Raw genomic sequence first — 22,403 nt, 5'->3', positions numbered from 1 at the left:
GAATGGACACCAACTCGCCATAGTGGGCGAATTCAATGCCTCGCACACGGCATGGGGCTCTCATACCACCACAAAGGGTGCTAGAGTGCACGATGCCGCACAGCAACACAGACTCACCCTCTGGAATGATCCTCTCCAGACCACGAAAATTGAAAACAGCGTCTCCAGGGACACAAACCCCGATCTTACCTTTACTGCGGAAGTCCCCTGGACAGAGTGGAGTCGATTCCAGGAAACCTTAGGTAGCGATCGCCATGTCCTCCAATTAGATGTAGCACACACCCGCAAACAGACCAAGACCGGAATTGCACGGCTAACCGATTGGAAATCCTTCAGGGACAAGCTAGATTCCGGAGCAAGCATAACTGACATTGACGAGTGGCTAAAAAAATGTATTAGACACAGCAGAACGTCCCACCAAGATCATACAACTCGATGCCGATACACCCGCGGTCGACGCACACCTCCTACATCTCTAGGAGGCAAGAAGTGGCATCCTGAGATGGAAGCGACAAAAGCTTAACAGAAAGCTAAAAAACACGTATTGCTCTCCTTACCAAGCAGGCTCAAGACTATACGGACCACCACGTCAGGCAGAACTGGCACGCTTTCTGTGACAAGCTATAGGGGATTCTGAGCACGAAGAGGACCTGGCACCTCCTACGCGCACTCCTGGCCACTGAACCCACCAAAACGAAACAGAAGCAACATCTTCACAGTCTTATTCACAACCACACCGGATCAGAGGAACACTTCCTGCGAGAACTACAAAAGAAACTATGCGGAGACGCACCCTATACCGCGTCAACTCGCAACAAAGAATACTCTAGAAAACCGAACCCAGAACTCGACCGACCTTCATGCAAGCCGAAAACCACGTAGCCCTATCCAAGCTGACTAGAAATACTAGCCCTGGTAAAGACAGGATCTTTAACAAACACCTGCGCAACCTACTGCAGCAGGCCACCGAGGCTCTCCTCCGTTACTACAATGAGTGCTGGGAGAAAGGCGAACTGCTTGCTGTGTGGAAACACTCGGACATCACCGTGATCCTCAAGGCAAACAAACCTCTCAGCTTGGAGAACCTATGCCCGATCTCCCTCACCTTGTGCGCGGTAAAGCTTTTCGAACATATGGTGCACGACCGCATTACCCAGTACCTGGAAGACAACGACCACCTACCAGACACCATATTCGGCTTCAGGCAGCACCTCTCAACGCAGGATGTACACTTACAACTAAAAGAAGGCCTTCTAGATCACCTAAACAATCGAAGCAAATACTCCAAAGTGGCAATAGACGTCAAGGGAGCCTTTGATAACGTTAGCCACGACGCGATCCTCAACAATCTCGAAGGCACCGGCTGCGGCACTAGGACCTACGCATACGTCAGAAATGTTTTGATGGACTGCACGGCAGCAGTCGGAAACTGCAACATCCGCAGTGAAAGCTTCCTACTTCTAAACAGAGGCACCCCGCAAGGGTTGTTCATTTCACCGCTACTCTTTAACGTAGCTATGATCAAGCTACCCCTACTCCTCGAGACCATACCAGATCTGCGTCACGCGATGTATGCTGATGACATCACGCTCTGGACCAGAGCTACGAACGTTGGAAGGCAAGAAAGTAGCTTACAAAAAGCCGTCGACATCATCATCATCATCATCATCATCATCATCATCATCATCATCATCATCATCATCATCAGCCTGGTTACGCCCACTGCAGGGCAAAGGCCTCTCCTATACTTCTCCAACTACCCCGGTCATGTACTAATTGTGGCCAGGTTGTCCCTGCAGACTTCTTGATCTCATCCGCCCACCTAACTTTCTGCCGCCCTTTGCTACGCTTCACTTCCCTTGGAATTCATTCCGTAACTCTTAATGACCATCGGTTATCTTCCCTCCTCATTACGTGTCCTGCCCATGCCCATTTCTTTTTCTTGATTTCAACTAAGATATCATTAACTCGCGTTTGTTCCCTTACCCAATCTGCCCTTTTCTTATCCCTTAACGTTACACCTATCATTCTTCTTTCCATAGCTCGTTGCGTCGTCCTCAATTTAAGTAGAATCTTTTTCGTAAGCCTCCGAGTTTCTGCCCCGTACGTGAGTACTGGTAAGACACAGCTGTTATAAACTTTTCTCTTGAGGGATAATGGCAATCTGCTGTTCATGATCTGAGAATGCCTGCCACACGCACCCCAGCCCATTCTTATTCTTCTGATTATTTCAGAATCACCGTCGACACCATCGAAAGCTATCTCCGAAACTGCGGCCTCCGCTGCGCCCCAGAGAAGTCTGAGCACCTCGTCCTGAAAGCAAGAACGAGAGGCCGACTACCCAAGCCCGACCACAGCATCACACTCAACGGGACAACAATCCCGAAAGTCGGCACCATGCGAATACTTGGACTCCACATTCGCAAAGACGGATCGGGAGCTGCGAGCCTACCGAGACTAGAACGCACCCTTTCGCAACTGTTAGATATGGAGCTGGTTCCTGCGATTACTTCGAGTTCCCCAGACCACGTCGGATTGCAGCACAGCTAATTGAGGAATGCAGAAGCAGGAAAGCGCATTCCAGAGAAGCGGCCGAGCAAACAAGTTTAAGGCATCAAGTTCACGTGCCAACAAGTTCGTGCACCGCCGGGATTTGCAGGTGGGCGTCGGACAATGGAGCAGGTGCAGCCCTTCCCTTCTCCTTGTTCGAAGTGTATTGCCAGTCTGCGATGCAAGACCGCAGCAAGCCGCCAGGTGTGACACCACGACACGGGCGCCTACCATTGGCTGAAAGTGGCGTCATCGGAGCGGACTCTCCCATTGGTCAAACATGACGTGACTTGCAGTGCACGAAGGGTGTATAAGAAGCCTTCCAGAGAGACCTGAGCATTCTGGGATATGCCCCGATTCCCTGATTCACCTCTCTCGAACTTCTTGCCGCGGGCCGCAGCGTCCGAGTTGCTGCCGGCCCGTAATGACTGTACGAATGTTACCTGTCGCTCACCTCCCTGTACATAATGTAGAATAAATCCTCCCAAGTTGTGGGTTTTCATCCGTCCCGAAGTCCGTCCTACAACCCCTACATCTGGTTGGCAGCGGTAGGATCGCCTCCGAACGCATCAGCTGGTGGCAGCGCTACGAATCAACCTTCGTCGAGAGAGATCGTAAGGAACCGGGAAGAGCGAAGAAGAGAGAGCCTTCGTCGAAAGAGGTCCTAAGAAACTGGGAGTATCGAAGAAGGAGCGAGCCTTCGACCCAGGGAGTCCGGAAGGAACCGGGAACAGCGGACGAATGAACCGGATGGCAGGGTGCTGCAACCGTAAGTGAGCGCGTGGTTTTTTTCCTTATGATTCGCCAGACTCAAAGGTTGTGTGTTCAATTTTGATAGTTCTGGGAATCGGGAGTTTGTTGCATTGTGTGTTTGCACAAATAATTAAGGAAAACAGTTTTAACCACCTGTCGGGGCAGCTGCCATGGATCTTAGAAGGTTGATGAGGTTAGACTTGTTGTTGGTGTGCGACGATTTGGGAGTTGAGGCGGACGAACGGATGGAAACGCCAGCTATCATAAAGGCGATTAACGATAGTGGCAATGATGACAAAAGCATTGAGCTTGCTTGGGAGGTGATACAGGAGCCACGGGAGCGAGAGCGTCGTGTACGTTTGCGAGAGCGTCGTGAGCTTAGGAGTGAGCGTCAGCGTGAAGAACGCGAGAATGAACGGAAGCAGGAGCTTCAAGAACTTACTCTTAGGTGTGAGCGTCACGGACGTGAGAATGAACGCGAACGTGAGCGAGAGGAAAAGTATGAGAGAGAGAAGGCAGCACTGATCAAAGAGATACAGTATTGTGATCAGTTATTGGCACAGAGACAACGGCTGTCTGAGAATTCTGTAGGTAGCACAGAGCGAAAGAATGAGGAAGTGTCTAGCGGACTTTCGCCAGAAGCCGACGAGAAGAGCAGTGCCTGTGAGATTGGCTGCAGATTCTTAAGTGAAGGGAAAAGGCTAGCTGCTAACGATGCCTTAGTGGCAACAGAGGCCGTTAAAGGCCACAAGGAGAGCGACGAGGTGCTGTGCCAACAGATGACTGTGGAGACAGCTAGGCCAGCTGCGAACAAATTGGCACAGTTACCGCGTGTGTGCGTCGCTGGTAAGGTTAGCGAGGTTGCTAGCGAGGACAAGGGTACTGTTGACGCGACAGACGCGAGCACCCATGTAGAGCCAGATCTGCGTGCAGAAGTGAAGTGCGAGCTGGACGATGCAGTTGAGAATAGTTCTCGGGGTGGCGAGCTCCGTAGCTCACGAGAGAACAACTGCATTGTTCAGGGATCGGTGCGGCTCTCCGCCAGTCTAGATAGCCTAGAGAGGGATGGTTCAGTTGTTAATCATTCGGACTGTGCGCGTGAGACAGCGATCGATACCGACGGGCTGTGTGCCGATGCACAGCGTGAGCTGGGCAATGTAGTAGAGGGCAGTTCGCAAGAGTGCGAGTTGTCTAACTCGAGTATAGCCTGCTGCATTGTGCCAGAGTCGGTTGAGCTGTCCGCCAGTCGAGGCAGAGAGAGAGTAGATTTAAATGTAAATCACTCAGACTGTGCGGGTAAGAGACCGATCCGGGCCGACGAAATGTGTACCGGCCAGCACGAGGCACGAGAAGGCGACATGAAGGCGAGTGCAAAGAGAAAGCGCCGTAAAAAGAAGCGCGGTAAAGACCGAAAGTCGGTAATTAATGTAGCGCCGCCAAAAATGGCGAGAAACCCAAAAGGGCAGGGCGCGAGGAAGAAGGTGCGGTCGTCTAGGACGATGTTGACGCATCCAAAACGTTCGAGCCACAGGTCAAAGGGGGACCGCGAAGAATGTTCTGCACGGACGCGGACAAAGGGCACGAGGCAGTTAAGCTCCTCGTCGTTCCGTAGTTCTTTTTATAGCTCAGCGTGCAGTTCGAAGAAACGCAAGGTGGCAGGACGAGACCAGGTGGGGAGTGGCGACGCGGTCAATCGAGTTCGTGTTGAAAGCGGGGCGCGGGGACGCAAATTGGCAGTAGACCGTAACGTCTTGGGGGAGCTGATAGTGAATCAGCCCTTTTGTTGTCTCTCGGCAGCCAGAGTAGCTTTCAGACCACGTCCACCCCGGGTTAGACTCAAAGTATGAGTCAGACGTAAGCGTTTGCAAATGGAGGCCAAGAGCCCTTCCGTAGAAGTAAAACGTGTTAGTTTGTTTTATTTTTGGGCATCGGAAAGTTTTCGCGATTTGAGAGTAGGATTTCTTTCAATGTGTAAGGTTTGAGCTTTGTTTGTGTTTTCGTTCGAGAAGCTCAAGATTCGAAAGATGAGGTTTGTGTAAACATGTAGTCTCGCGAGATGCTCATTAATAAGTTAATAGGCTTTCTTTTTGTGCGTGTGAGTAACCTGAGGGTCAAGGTTATTGTTGAAAGGCCTATCGTAACGCGCGTGTGTGTTATTGAACCTTCTTTAAGTGTTTTTGAATTTTGTAAGGTTAAGCGCGTAGGTTTTCAGTGAGTGCATGATTTGCACTGAGAAGCGTTCTTAGTTCCATTAGCGCGTGTCCTGTGTGGACGGAAGGGAGCAGATTTAGGACTGGGTTGCTCTGGCAGCCGTATTCTGACTTCTCTTATAAGTACGCGTGGAACGAGTTATTAGAAGACGCATCATTTTAAGAGTTCTGCGGAGTGTGTAAGTCCCGCAAGTTTAAGTGTTCGTTTACGTCACGTGTCCTGTAGGACCTTCAGGGAAAAAACGTGAGTAAGCGTAAGTGAAAAGTTTGCCTACAATGCAAGTACGCGTTTTGTTTAGTGACCACAAGGCTAGTGCGCTTGTGATTACGTACTTGTGAGGTTGACCAGATTGTTCAGTGGCACCAATACGTGTGATAAGTACGCCACTGCGATAGATTGGAAACATGCTGTTCGTGTGGTTAGGCCACTTAAGTTATGTTCGGCTGTTTTCATTTGTTGTTTGCATCGTCAACGACCCTTTTGTTTTGCAACAACAATAGTACTCTGGTCTTGTCGGCAATCGAGGAGAAATGGATAGCTGTTTGGAAGGGTGGTTGGAACTGTTTTGTCGAAATTGGGGAAATAAAAGATCAGGGTTGATTTTGACTCAGTAATAGTCTGGCGAGTCAGGGGTGAAGAGCCTGCGCTTACGCGTGGTGCAGCGCTGTGCTGTTTTGTTTGTTTGACGTTTGTTCTCCAGGGCCCAGGATCCCGAAGTTCGTCAAACGTGGCTCGACCCCAGTACCCTGCAGCTTCTATCAGCGTTCCTCATGGCCAGCGAATTGATTTCACCGGCCATTCAGAACAACCGGGGCGAGGACGAGCTGTTAGATATGGAGCTGGTTCCTGCGATTACTTCGAGTTCCCCAGACCACGTCGGATTGCAGCACAGCTAATTGAGGAATGCAGAAGCAGGAAAGCGCATTCCAGAGAAGCGGCCGAGCAAACAAGTTTAAGGCATCAAGTTCACGTGCCAACAAGTTCGTGCACCGCCGGGATTTGCAGGTGGGCGTCGGACAATGGAGCAGGTGCAGCCCTTCCCTTCTCCTTGTTCGAAGTGTATTGCCAGTCTGCGATGCAAGACCGCAGCAAGCCGCCAGGTGTGACACCACGACACGGGCGCCTACCATTGGCTGAAAGTGGCGTCATCGGAGCGGACTCTCCCATTGGTCAAACATGACGTGACTTGCAGTGCACGAAGGGTGTATAAGAAGCCTTCCAGAGAGACCTGAGCATTCTGGGATATGCCCCGATTCCCTGATTCACCTCTCTCGAACTTCTTGCCGCGGGCCGCAGCGTGCGAGTTGCTGCCGGCCCGTAATGACTGTACGAATGTTACCTGTCGCTCACCTCCCTGTACATAATGTAGAATAAAACCCTCCCAAGTTTTGGTCTTCATCCCGAACCCCGTCCTCCAACCCCTACACAACTAATGCACCTCGTCGAGAGGATCTCAAGCCAAAGAAGCGCGCTCAAGGAGCAAGACACTCTAAGAATAATACAAGCGCTCCTCACCAGCCGCATCACATACGGCTCAAATACAGCCGCATCACACCTGGCTTTAAAGAATGCTGAAATAGAAAAGCTGAACATCATGATAAGGAAGGCAATCAAAGTCGCCCTGGGACTCCCCGCTATGGCCTCTACATCACGTCTCCTTAAGATGGGCGTCCACAACACGTGGCAAGAGTTCGGCGAAGCGCACAAGAACAGCCAGCTGGAACGACTCAAGCTCACGCCCACAGGTGGATCAGTACTCCGACACCTAAACTACAGCGAGACGTATGTCGCAGACACGGACAAGAAAGAGCGAATACCACCGGACGTTCGAGAGTGCATTTGCATCGCACGTGTCACGCGCAACATGCATCGCATATATCACAAGAGTAGAAGACAGGCTAGAGCCAACGCCATCAAACGAAGTTTCAAGCATGACCCGAATACCCGCTACACCAACGCGGCCAAGTATCCGCATCGAAACGCGTACGCTCTGAGCGTCGTAGACTCCCAAGGCTCCGAGATAGCATCGGCAATCATCAAGGCACGCAACCCGGAAACGGCTGAAGAAGCGGCAATCGCTCTCGCCACCACCACATGCACAGACGCCCACTTTGCAACGTACCTGACACTCTGGCACACTTGCTCCTGGTATGCCCGTGGCAGGAAGGCAGCGAAATGCAACCAGAAACGCACGCAAAACGAGTAATGGAAGCAAACGACCTATTCGAAACGTGGGAGGCCAAGCTAACGCTCAGGTACCTGGAAGACCAACGACAGCTCGTCGCCAGGGCCAAGAGGGCAGTCAAAGCCAGAGGGTTCCTGTACTCAGGAGCCTTCCCACCTTAGGGTGATACCCGGCCTCGCTCGGCACACTGTTTCGTTTAATAAACGTTTCTCTCTCTCTGACGTGCAAAAACCACTTTCTGATTATAAGGCACGCCGTAGTGGGCAATTCCGGAAATTTGGACCGCGTGGGGTTCTTTAACGTGCACCTAAATCTTAGCACACGGGTGTTTTCGCATTTCGTCCCCATCGAAATGTGGCCGCCGTGACCGGGATTCGATCCCGCTACCTCGTGCTTAGCAGGCCAACACCATAGCCACTGAGCAACTACTGCGGGTGCTTTTGTGGCCTGCCTGTGCCCTCGGGATGCGTTCTGTCATTTGGCAATCGCTTCGCATATCTCCCTGTTCCATCAGCTTTTCGATTTCTTTTTTCTTTTCCAACGAGCGTGTTGCTTCTCTCTCCGTATTTCTGTCGCAATTACACTCAGCTCACCATACGGCTGCTTTTTGCTTGGCCATTTGCCAAGTTCTTCCTCGATTCTTGTGACTATATTTGTTATGCAAGGGTAGCCCAACGGCACCTACCGGAATGAGCGTAGAAGGTATCAACAGCATATCAACTTGCATTTCAACAGCAAGTCATACCCGTAGTATGCAGAGCCCACCTATGCCCATACGTGGGCTCTGCGGCCGTGCCACTGCACGGACAGTTAATCCGCTTATCTTCGTCATGCAGGTTGGTGGCCGATATACCATTTTGGCAAAAAAAAGACAACTAGTAATTATTACCTGGTACAGCTGCTGAGTCCGAGTGCTGCTTGTGTCTTGCTGTTGAATGTGTCAATGTAGTTCGCGCTCTACTGCTACTGTCGGGCGACGTTGAAACAAATCCGGGACCACCTAATTTTGATGCTGTTTTGACCGAACTTGACCGCTGGAACGTCCACACTTACCTCCGAAGTCCAAGGCCTCAAAAATCAGCTTGTAGCAACAGATGAAACAATATCTGCCCTAATCAAACGAATAGCTGACCTCGAAACCCAATGCGAGAGTGTCTTAGCACCCTGCGAACGGAACTCGAAACACTTCAAACTAACACTACGAAGGCTGCTCACTGGCTTTCCGAGTTAGAGGCACGCCTTGATGAACCACTCGAGAAGACATAACCTACTATTCTATAGGCTTCCCGTCCCAAATGATGCAGAATCTTACGAACAATCAGAGAAAGTAATCATCCAGCACTGCCTTGATAGCCTGAACCTGGTAAGCGAACCTAAAGACATAGAGCGCGCTCACCGTCCAGGCCGCAGCACAGATCGCCAAAGACCGGTAATGGTGAGGTTGACTTCCTTCAAAACGAAAGAGATCATACTTTCGAAAGGCCCTCAGCTTAAAGACACAGGTTTCAGTATTGGCGAAGATTTTTCTCGACCCGTTCGAAATGCACGAAACCGCCTTGTGGCTTTCGCCATAACCAAGTCTGCACCTTTTCCCGCGCGATACACAATGCTGCACATGGGACCTAAGCGGTACATCTTTGACGAAGAAACACGATCAGCCAAAGAGATCGCCTAGGAATCATTTCGCCGTCGGAACATGTGCAAGCAGCGGTGGACTAACGGTCGAGTTAACCCTTTCTTTTCCACAATCTACACTAATGTACGCAGTTTGCTTCCTAAAATCGAAGCCGCTTCTAATCTATTCTCGTCTTCTGGCAGCAACATACTAATGTTAACTGAAACATGGGGCTAACAAGTGACGCCACAAATAATGAGGTTTTGGGTGACTTACGAAATTATATCGTTTACCGTAATGATCGTCAAGGCATACGCGGTGAAGGTATTCTTATTGCTATTAACGAGAAAACTCCATGTTCATTTGTGAACATTATTTCAGACGTAGAAATGTTATAGTTAAAATGCAGCCCCCCCCCCCCCCCCCCCCCCCGGGAACCGTTCTCTTTGGTGTCTGCTACAGGGCTCCTAACAGTGACCCAAAGATCGCGCATAAACTTAACGACGCACTCCTCCAGATTACTAGCAAACATCCGAACACGCAAATTCTTTTTTTGGGGAGATTTTAACTACCCAAGTGTAAAGTGGCAAACCATAGGCACTGCTGGTAACTGTGAAGCAAGGCCCTATGTTGACGCGTGTTTTAAACCGACTCGCGTTACGCATGGATCGTCAAACACTCGGGATTTAATGCTAACCGACAACCCCGAAAGCTTGTCATCGAAATTAGCGATCATAGGGTTATGCATGCCATGTTCAAGTTTACCCCCATTCCCCGCCGAACGTTCACGAAGTCCACGTACGACGGAGGAACTTACGAAAGAGTTAACGAATTGGAAGCTGTTATGTCGTCTTTTCAATCTAAATTTCATCACTGCTCTGCCATTCATAAATGGACAATTTTCAAAAGCAATACAAACGAACAAATTTATTCCCTGTACCAGTTATTGTGCGAACCGCCAGAAACCGTGTTTCTCAGACAATCGGAAAAGAACAGGAAGTAAAAAAAAAAAAAACGTATTTACAGTGCAGCGGAACCCATGTGCGGATGTATGGGATAAATATTATGTATGTATGGGAACCCATGTATGGGATAAATACTATGTAGCCGAGGATTCGTATTATGATGCAATTCGCTGAGCCAAACAGGCTTTCTTTCAAACTGACCTACCAAAAATCCTAACGCATAACCCCAGGAGGTTTTGGGAAATAATAAGCCAGCAAGAAACATGTACCATGGCTCTCACGAACACTGCAGGCGAGGAAACCACTGATAGTGAATGTGCAGACGTGTAACTGTGCATTTGTTTCCGTTTTCACAGACGAAACTTTCTTTCTTTCTTTCTTTATTCATTTATTCAAGACATTCCTTACAGAAATGCCTTGGGGGACGCGACAAAAGGCACTGAACGTGCCTGACTGGGCCTCGCCACCCTTGGCAGCAGCAGTCACACAAGAACAATAATAACAAAAGTATCGACCACAATAGGCTCAATTTGGAACACGGTAGAACTTAAACATCAATAAGTGTTCCTTATCAATAACATAAATCAATAACATAATAACATAAATACACATAGACATCAATAACATAAATACACATATAATTAGATACATTGTACAGGTATGTCGCAACTATCGTCCTAGTACAGAAAATATATCGGAATTTAACAATGAAAAGCCAAGACACAATAAGAGGAAACCAAACTGGGATCAGTCCAGCACGATTTTTAGTCTGTGTTAAGGAAAAAATTTTTGAGCATTTTTCTGAAAATGTGTACTGAGGTAGCTGTAACGAGCGCTTCAGCAATTTCCGGATATTCGTTGAGAAGGTCTGGTATCATAAAGCTTAGTTTTTGATCACCATATTTTGTACGAGAACGTGGCCTGGGTATTAAATTCTTTCGTAGGCAGTACGGACCGGGTTTCTCTTGATATTTGGTTTGAATAGGTGTTGTTTGGTGCTGACGCAATATTTCCAGGGCCAAGTTGTATTTATACAATTTATGAATAGGCAGTATTTTATTAGATTTAAAAAAGGGTGTAGTGTCTTCAGAAAGTTCTAAATTTTCGATTGCACGCACCGCTCGCTTTTGCAAACAAAAAAGACTGTCTAGGTTGGTCCTAGTCGTTGTTGACCATACTAAGAAACAGTAACATAACCGGGAATGAAATAGCGCGTAGTATATCTGCCTTTTCACCGCAGACGGGATATAATATCTCACTTTATTTAAGATTCCAACAGCTCGCCCTAGCTCACTTCGTAGCTTGTCAACGTGAGGCGTCCATGAGAGGTTTTCTTGAAATGTCACCCCCAAAAATCTAACTGATACAGATTGTTCGATGGTAACGTTTTGAAATTTTAAATCCAAGTTTATAGTCGGGTGGTGTCCTCGCGGCCGGAACAGTAAGTATTTCGTTTTGCTGATGTTTAATTGAAGTCTGTTAGATTGAAGCCACAAATCCAGACCTGTTAGCCATTCGTTAGCTCGATGAAATACCTCTCTTTCATGAGCTCCTGTGAAGAATACATTCGTATCGTCTGCGTATAAAATTAACTTTGTATTTTTGTTAATGTTTACAATATCGTTAATGTATAATAAAAATAACGTTGGTCCTAGTAATGATCCCTGTGGTACGCCAAATTTTACAAATTTTAAGTCCGAATTTACGCCATTTATGCATGTGAATTGAGCTCTCGAAGTTAAGTAGCTTTTTATCAAAGACCAAGCTTTGCCCCGTATTCCATACAATGGCAATTTCTTTAAGAGCACATCGTGTTGGACACAGTCAAAAGCTTTTCTAAAATCCAGAAATATTCCCAGGGTAACTATTTTCCTTTCGATGTTGTCTAGTATGTGCTCCTTTATTTCAAGAAGGGCACTTTCAGACGACTTGTTTTTTCTAAACCCGAATTGTTCGCTTACTATTATATTGTTTGCCGTCAGAAAGCCAGAAAGTCTTTTATGTATTATGTTCTCCGCTATCTTTGCAAAGATAGGAAGCACTGATATTGGTCTGTAATTGTTCTTGTCTTTAACGGAACCACCTTTATGTATTACGACAACACGGGCTAGCTTCATTGCGTCTGGGAACACTGCGGTTGAAAGAATAAGGTTGAGAATGTGCATAAGCGGGATGCTTACCATCGGCGCGACAGCTTTCAGTGGTCTAGCTTTAATATCGTCAGCTCCAGCGGCACAATCGTTTTTCAAAGCCAATATGATATCAGTTATCTCATATTGATCAGTGGGTGACATAAATATAGTATTTTGACAATGTGTTTTCACAAAATGTTCACAAGGCATTTTGGCGCGGTCATCTGCCGAAGCACCCACATTAATAAAATGTTCGTTAAACAAGTTTGCGACCTCACTGTCACTCATGGACTCACTTTCATACAAAACACGTTTTGGCGAACTTGTCTTTCCTATAATATCCCGGATCGCTTTCCATACAAGATGAGAATTTCCCATAATTTCAGAAAATTTTTTCATGTAGAATTCTCGTTTTGCTTTTTTGATATCTGCACTTAATTTGTTCCTCATTTTCTTAAATATTTGAAGATCACCTTCACATCTCGTGTCTAAAAACTTCTGGAAAAGTCTCTGCCTTTGTTTAATTCTGGTGTACAATTCATATGATATCCAAGGCTTTCTTGTTTTTTTGTGTTTTTTAGGAGCTTTTAGCGGAAAGGAGGCATTGTAGGCAGAAGTAAAACACTTCAGAAAGACGTTATAAGCAACATTTGGATCGTTTTCTTTTATGACACAATCCCATTTCTGTTGTTCCACGAGTTCTTTAAACCTTAACATGTTTTGTTCCGAGTAGTCTCTAACCAGTGTTTTTTTTACTAATGTACGCTTTTGTTTCGATGGTATTAGACAATAAATTGGTAAATGATCGGTAAGGTCACAAGTGATCACACCTGACTTCACTTCATCAGGGCAAAAGCTTGTGATGCACAGGTCTAATATTGTTTCAGTACTTGAGGTGACACGGGTAGGCTCGTTAATTAAATTTGTACAACCATATGATTCGAAAAGTTCTCTGAAATGCAAGAAGGTAGCATTATTTTCAGAAGCATCTATATTAAAGTCGCCGACAAAAACACATTCACGGTTGATTTCAATACTGCGCACAAATACTTCTTCTGCAAACTGCATAAATTCACTTATACACCCAGATGGCGGGCGGTACACGACAGCAAGAATTATGTTAAAGCAGTGAATAAAAACACATTCTAAATTTTCGTTCACAATATTATAATTTGGTGGAATTTGGTACGGCAGATCCGAACGGACATACAGGGCAACACCACCTCCACGCTTCAATGAACGACAGGCTGACAGACAGTCATATCCAGGTAGTAAAAAACAGTCATCCGGTGTGAACCATGTCTCACTAAAGCAAATGAAATCGAATTCATGGTTTAGGCTCGATAAAAATAAGGTAACCTCATCAAATTTGTTTCGCAAGCTTTGACAGTTCAAATGAAATAATGAAAGATTTTGCTCATCCTTCAGCTGCACAGTATAAGCCATATTTGACGTGAATGGAGTGGCGTTTTCATGCAAGTATAGCAGAGAACTATGCTATCATTTCAGGTTTGCAAGATCGTCCTTATCGCGGACAACAACTGCACGTGCGCCGGTCTTTTTTCTTACAAGTACTTTTCCATTCGTGTGCCAAACGAACGCGTAGCCAGATTCCTTCGCCCAGCATTTTGCACTTGCCAGAAGAGTACGAGAGAAACGAGTCAGATTTTCACAGATAAACATGTTGGTATTAGCGTCTCGTAACGCCTTCCTTTTTTCCAGCCAAGCGTCGCGAATTTCTGATTTTGCGAAGCTAACAATTACGCCCATCACTGACTCATCATTGCCCGCTCCGCCTAGCGTAACACTTTCAGTGATGGCATCAATGGAATTCACTGCGCAAGGCATCATGAACCTTGTCGACAGAATTAAACTCTCATCAGCCGCTGGAGTTGACGAAATCGACTGAAATATATTAAAACACAAAACCTATTTCAACCATATATATTTCATTACTGTTTTCTCAGTAGTTTTCAACAGGACGACTGCAACCATACCGGACGACTGGAAGATGGGGAGAGTCATTCCGGCTCACAAGTCAGGCATAAAAGGTACTCCGTTAATCATCTCCTTAACCAGCGTGCCCTGCAAACTCGTGGAACATGTAATTTATTCGTATATTATGACCTTTGTAGACTTCAACAATTTCCTTCATCCGGATCAGCACGGGCTTCGTAGAGGCCTCTCCTGCGAAACACAATGGGCTATCTTCACCTTCGACCTACATTCTAACCTTGACCGTAACCAGCAGACTGATGGATTGTTTTTAGACTTCGCGAAAGCATTTGGCAAGGTACCACACCCACACCTGTTACTAAAGCTCGCAGTTTTATATTTGCACCCAAATATTCCAGCATGGAGTTTCTAAATAACCGCTCTCAGTTCGTTTCTACCAACAACCACAGCTCAAGCACCCTCCTTGTAACATCGGGCGTACCGCAGGTATCTGTGCTCGGCCCGCTTTTGTTTCTCTTATATATTAATGATCTGCCACTCCAAGTATCATGTAAGATCCGTATCTTCGCTGACGACTGTGTAATGTATCGTACTATTACTAACACTTCGGATCAAGCTACCCTTCAAGATGACCTTAACCGCGTCCATGAATGGTGTGGCCTCTGATAATTGACGCTAAACGCTAACAAATTCAAACTGCTCTCATTTCATCGTCAACACTGTATACCCTTTTATTTTTTCTTATGCAGTTGCTAACTCACGTATAGAAAACGGCCAATCATTCAAGCATCTTGGCATTACCCTCTGCAGTGACCTTTCTTGGCGAACCCACATTACCGCACTCATATCATCTGCCAACAGATCTCCAGGATTCACAAAACGTTATCTTCGTCATGCACCGCAAGACGTGATACTGCTGGCATACAAAACCCTCATCAGACCTAAACTTGAGTATGCCCGTCCGATCTGGAACCCGCACTAAATATATCTAAAATGCACTCGAACGTGTTCAAAAGCGCGCCATTCGCTTCGTCCATTCTTCATATCCGTATAACATCAGCGTTTTATCCACGAAGACAAACTCCGGTCTCGAAAGCCTCGAAGTTCGCCGCCTCATCGCCAGCCTCTGCTTGCTCCACAAGTTTTACCATAGCACTCTAAATCAAACACCTTGCATTACTCACCCAACTCGCATATATCGCCGCACTGCACATCCGTATCAGATTGTCCGGCCTCTTTCTCGAACTACGAATTTTTCAGGTTCCTTCTTTTTTTCCGCACTGTTGCGGACTCGAACGCTCTCCCCGCCCACCTCGTCGCCGTTACGTGCCCATCGTCATACACAAATGCTGTATTATACGGCAGTGACTTGTATTTATTTGTTGAATATATTAACCTACCCTTTATGTCCAATGTCTAACCTTAAATACCCCCCCCCCCCAGGGGGTCCTTAAGAATAGACATTAGACATTATTTATTTCATCGTAAAATTGTACGTGAATAAAGTGAAATGAAGCAATATTAACATCTCGGCGAATGCATAAACGAAGCAAGGAGTCACTCAAGCCCCCACCAAGATACTCTGAAAATGAAGGGGCTCCGTAATGCAGTAATAATGAAACACAGAGCCTTTTGGGGTCAAAATAAGTATGAGTAGGGGTGTAGGGGTGCCAGTGCTAACGTTCAGAAATGCCGTTCTGTGCTCAAAATCGGACATCTTGTCGGAATCGAACTGAATTGGATTTATTGATAGGAAAGACAGAGAGGTCGACCTGAGCTAGGGCGCTCTAGTCTGCTAATCTGCACTGAGGAAGAGGGAAGGGGAGTGACAGTACTGGGATGGATGATGATGATAAGAGAAGTGGTGAGTGCTTATGTACACGAGACAGTTGTCTTGCTAGAGCCGCTCGTCGAGCTTGATGTCCTGCAGAAACTTCAACAATACTTTTGTTGCACGTATTGAAATTGCAGTGTCAGGCCATGGGCCGAGGATAGCTTCCTCCGACAGTGGTTGCCTGCCAACGCTGGCTAAGAAACTTTCTAACGTCCTTCGCTCCAGCATATATGCTGGGCAGTCGCACAGTAGGTGTTGCAGTGTTTCAGGCGTCTGGCAGTGATCGAAATCAGGGCTGTTCGATTGGCCGATGAGGTGCGCGTAGCGTCGGGTGAAAGCAACGCCGAGCCGAATCCTGTGTAGCAATGATGTTTTGCTCCGTGTAAGCTTCGGGGGCAAACAGAATTTACCGGCTGGGTCAATCATGTGTAGACGTCTGTGAATGTCGTCATAGTGGGCTCTGTAAGCTTTTGTAAGGTCCTGCATGGGTGCCTTAATCATGGAGTTGGTGTCAGGTCGCGAGTAGGCAATCCGTACTTCATCAGAGGAAGAGGACGCCAATCTTGCCTCACTGTCAGCGAGTTAATTGCCAAAAATACCACAATGACTAGGCACCCATTGAAATGTGATCACGTGGCCACTTAACTCGGCACTGTGATGAAGTTCGACGATTTCCAGTACGAGCAGGTAGTATGGTCCTTTCTTTAAAAAAACATTTTAGCGCCTGTAGCGCTGATTTGGCATCGCACAATATCGTCCATTTATGAGGTGTCTGCGTTCTCATAAAACGGACAGCCTTCCGTATTCCCACAAGTTCCGCAGCCGTAGGTGTCGATTTGTGGTCTAATCGAAATCGTTGAGTAATTCCAAGTTGTGGGATGACAAATACAGCCGTTGTGGCAGACGGCGTGACCGAACCATCGGTATATACTTGCACAGTCGCACTATATAATGTAAATATATTGGACAGGGTGAGCTATTTCAAGCCAATGGAGGAAACGTGCGATTCCTTCATGATTCCGGGTATCTGAAGCCTCACTAGTGGTCTTGGCAATGTCCATGGAGGTGTCGCGGGGATGTCGGTGGCCTGGAATCTTGCAGGTATAATGCTTCCGTGACATGCAATAGCTTTAGAAAAACCACAGTCAAGGTTGGTGCGTGGAAGTGTTGACAGTGGATGGTGTGAGTGTCTGGTTAGTAGGCGAAGATAGGTTCGAACAGGTTCACAAGACCTGTATATATTGATTGGACAAGCCCGTGCTTCCGCTATTGTGCCCTTGGTTGACGTGCAGCGTGGCAAGCCAAGACATATCCGTAGTGCTTGTGCTGAAGGCTCTCCAGCGTGCGTATACACGATGACCCCATGTTAGATAACACAGGCATGCTGTAGCGTATGTAGCCCACAAAAAGTGCCTGGTACACTTGGAGCAAACTTCGCTCAGAGAGGCCCCATCTCAGTCCTGATATTACACGAAGAACGTGTATGAAGTTGGTCAGTTTAGCCCTAAGCGCAGTAACATGTGTGGTCCAAGCAAGACTGCGGTCTATTATCACGCCAAGAAATCTGTGGTTGGTGACTAAAGGGAGCACCGTTCCGTCGACAACGATTGGATAATTTGACATTGATTTGCGCGTGAATGCCATGACTGCACGCTCGTCTGCAAGGCCCACCAGTACGATATTGAATAATATTGGGCTAAGGACACCACCCTGTGGAACACCCCTGCGAACGTCATGTCTATCAGTCTCGCCTGTCGGGGTTGGAAGTCAACCAAAGCTCGGCAGGCCGGTTGGCTTTGGGAGCCCACGGCAAAACCACAAATGAGGCAGTGCAGGGTGGCATGGGTTGGGCCTCGTTTGAAGTCAGATAGGAGCAGAGCAAAATTAGTTAAGAAGAAAGACTCGGAAACGTGGATCAAAGTAAATGGGTGGCTAAAGTGCACAAGTATCTGTACCTGAAAGGCGTGGACACCAAACGGAGGAAGATCTCAAGAAAGTTGGTAACTGAGTACATGATAACTGAAAGTGTAAATAGAAAATCAGGAGTCACCCGAAAGAAAGTGTGAGAAACGGAGAGAGCAGATGGAAATGGAAACAAAAAAGACCATGGAGAATTACATGAATGGGAAAAAAGAAATTAGAAGGCAAAATATGTACGGTAACACGAAGGGCAGTGCCTTGCTATTTGAGGCTCAATCTGGTTGCCTAAGGACAAAAACATACCGGAGCGAATATCCGCAACAAGATGAGGCTCGTGTATGGTGCAGCAAAACATCCTAATGGGATGCGAAGGGATTAACCCAGTGAGAACCGTAGATAACGTAGACCTTCCGGAAGCGCTTGGATTTAAAGTGGATGGAAGCATCAACCGGAAAGCAGGCGGGATAAGCAAGAGGCGTTGAGAGTATTGGTGGAAAAAAAATGAAAAAGCAGGGATTGAGACGACCGGGTATGTGACAGGCATAGATAGTGGTACATGGTAGGCAGCCAGAGAGTGCTTCGAGGAAGAGAAAGAAGATGTATAGAAAAATGCTCGAAGTAAAAGCATGTATGGCGCGCCTGGTTAAATCAAGCAGGCTAGGTGACTATTTGTCACCGCCCCGTTTCATAGGGATGCCAATAAATCATCATCATCATCATCACCACCACCGAAGGGAGTGCTCTTATAGGAAGAAACAAAGTGGGAATTTTTTTGTTCTGGTACTGCGTCACCGATCCCTCGATTAAGAGGATAAAAGGTAACGCGCAGCTCTCATGGGCAAAGCTGCCGGCCATTGTCCGGTCTATACTCACCTATTCAGGACTCCTCGAGATGACAAGAAATGATGCTACGGAAGAAATGGTCAGGCGGAAAGCTACTCTTGCAGGTGAAATGAGTGATGTAACTCGTCCCAACGACTTCATGAATTACTGTAATAATTATGGGGTTTTCACGTGCCAAAACCACTTTCTGATTATGAAGCACGCCGTAGTGGGGGACTCCGGAAATTTAGACCACCTGGGGTTCTTTAACGTGCACCTAAATCTAAGTACACGGGTGTTTTCGCATTTCGCCCCCATCGAAATGCGGCCGCCGTGGCCGGGATTTGATCCCGCGACCTCGTGCTCAGCAGCCTAACACCATAGCCACTGAGCAACCACGGCGGGTATGAATTACTGTAAGTGTCTGAATGGCACAGCCACAATTTAGAGGAGGTCGGGAAGGTCAAAAGCGAAAAAACAAAGCCAAGGGGACACGTTTTTAACGGTTGTCTAACAGCGGCACCACCGTAGGTGCTCTATCCGAGTGGGCAGTGCGGTGTTTGTGCAGCGGATCCGGCGGACCAATGGCACATTATGTGGGACTGTGTCAGGTTCCCGACGGCAGCTACCTCCAGGACTTACCCGCCCGAACTTCAAAGTGCACTGCAGTCTGCATACAAGGACTCACAACTATGGGCCGTCGAGCAGGCCCGGGGTGCGCTCGAAAAGCACAAGCCTCATGACCCACTACAAACGGGCCCAAGTGGGGTAGTGCAGAGTAGGGTGTAACCCCGGGTCGGGACGCTTGGCCAGCGTCACGACGCGTTAAACCGTCGTTTGCCGGCACTTTATTGAAGTTATTCCTATCCTATCCTATCACAATAACCGGTTTGCTTGCCTACGCAGGGAGAGGGGGAGAAGGGCGTATAAAAGGTGCAGAGACAGTATAAGAACCTCAGGAAGAGGGGGCACAACACACGCCCGAAGTCAAAGCAAAAGCTGCCAGCGTTCAGAGACGGTAGTAAGACGCTGGCCCCGCGATTGCTGCATCAGCTCCTGTCCCTGGCGCATAGCTCGGCTTCTTGCATTCGAGCCTTTCAACGCAAAATATGAAGCTGTTTCGTTGTTTCTGGCGCAAAAAAAAAAGCGCTATGCCATCCAACCTTTTGTTGGTCTCGCTCTGCCAGGGAGGGGTGCAGCGGGAATGCAGGCGCTGCGGCACTGACCGGTTGTCACCGTCTGCAATTGAGAATTGCAGTCGCGTGAACCACGGTTATTCCAACAAGCAGACGACAAAAGCGGCGAGCGTAAACAGCGAGGCATGAACGGCACGTCGCGACTGTACAGCGCGTGCGGCATGCGCGCAAGCCGCACCGAGGCGAACACCTTTGTTCTCCTCCTGAGTGCGGAATACAAGCTGTAAGAACAGGCAGTGACTGCAGGTCCATTGTTCTAGCAGTGCTCCTGGGGAATAAGGCTAGAAAAAGAAATATGGAGAATGGAAAGAAACATAGAGGTGCAGGCAAATCCGAGATGAGATGCCTGGCGAAGCAAACAGACGCCGTGAAGTGAAAGATAGAAAAGTGAAGCAGTCAGCGCTCCTCGTCGTTGTTTCTTTTTCTTCTCCGAGCACGACTTCTGTTCTTCGCGAGCAGCCGCATCATTTGCGCAGCGTTAAAGCGCAAGAGCTCGCTATACGGTCAAGCCACTCAATCCTGAAGCTTTCTTTCTGGCTCGCAGAGCACAGTCGGCGGCGGGCCCCTCCAATCCTCTGTTGATCCGTCTTGTTTGCAAGCCCGCGGCCACCGAGGTTTTTTCGGGGGCAAGTTCGTTACGGGGAGAACTCTGCGCTGTGCGCGATCCCACTGGCGCGTAGAACGCGCGTACAATGCGCTTTTTTCCCCATTAATACGTCTCAACACGTCAAAGAGAATTCCTTAGGTGTTTCCCACAAGGCGCCTCCCTTTTCTTCAGTGCCCGTCCGGACGTCGACGCAGCCCTGACGCCTACCGTTGACAGGTCAACAAAGCAGCTCCCCCCAGGCTAAAGTACCTCTACGAGCTTTTCTAAAAAAAGATAGGTACCGAAAACGTTTGCAGCACCGCCGATGCACTTTATTGGACAGTGCCCATTTTCGGCTGGGAGCTGATTCCGTCCGCCATGTTCTCCCTGGGCCAGTCCAGCTGCTGAGTTTGGCGGCGCTAGCATGGTTGTTTTCTTCTTTGTACAGTTGTGTCGGCCGCAGATCTTCAGCGAAGGTGACTTCTGTGTATCTCTCGCTGTTTGCTGGAAGTCAGCGCACCTTTCCGGACGCTGCCTGCTGCTGCCGCAGCCGCAGCCGCAGCAGCCACCACCGCCGTCGAAATGCGCCTTAGGAAGAACATGGCGGCCCTACGTGAGCCGCAAGGGAAAGCGTGGTAGGAGAGGAGGAACCACAGGTTGGTGACGTCAGGGCCCGGAGCCCCTAAATACACTGTCATCAAGGATAATCAAGGCTAATCAGTGAACATCACCACAATGATCACTGCCAACGTTTTCATAACTTTACCAGCAAGTGCACGTCAGAATACTGCATAGAGCACAGAGCGCATAACGGTTCAACGTTCTAGCTGGTTTCAGATCAAATCGATTCAAGTCGTCGAACTTTCGACACTGACGTTCAGAGCAGCCGAGGATACAGTCCGACGGCGCTATCCAGGCGGCACCCGACGCCTTTCCATAATGCGGCCTGGCAGTACGAAGAGAATTGCGGCTCAAGCGCAATGGCCCGTTAACAATACCGCACGAATTTTGGTTGTGGTCAAACGTCATCAGACAATTTTTATGTTCACTGCAGCACGAAGGCCTCCTCCAGCGAGCTCTACTTACCTCGATCTAAGCTAGCTCATTGCAAGTTGTACTTGCAAATTTCCTTATTTCATTACCCCGCACACTTCCTCGACCGCGCTTCCTTTCCCGTGCATCTGTATTTCTTCTGGAACTGCCCTACGAATTGCGTGCCCTGCCCAGCTCCAATTTTTCATCCCAATTTCAACTACGAATACTCACGTTTGCTCTTTGATCCACACCGCTCTCTTCCCGTCTCTCTGGGACCAGCATTGTTCGTTCCACCGCTTGTTTGCGCGGTACTTGTTCCCATTTGTTAGCCTCTAAGTTTCCGCCCCGTACGACAGTACTGGAAGAATGAAATGACTACACACCTTTCTTTTCAACGACAGCGGTGAGCTTCCACTCGTGATTTGCTAATGCCGGCCGTATGCGCTCCGATCTGTTTTCATTCTCCTGTAAGTTTCCTGCTCGTGATCAGGGTTCCCTCTGGGTAATTGACCTAGATAAACATACTCCTGCAATAATTCTAGGGGTGCCGATCATGAATTCCTGTTCGCTTGACAGGTTATCGAACATTATCTTTTACTTCTGCATATTAATCAACAGAACTAACTTAACCTTCAACTAGAAC

The sequence above is a fragment of the Dermacentor albipictus genome, chromosome 5 (assembly GCF_038994185.2).
Source record: "Dermacentor albipictus isolate Rhodes 1998 colony chromosome 5, USDA_Dalb.pri_finalv2, whole genome shotgun sequence".
Classification (NCBI taxonomy): Eukaryota; Metazoa; Arthropoda; class Arachnida; order Ixodida; family Ixodidae; genus Dermacentor; species Dermacentor albipictus.
This window is presented reverse-complemented; position numbering follows the sequence as displayed.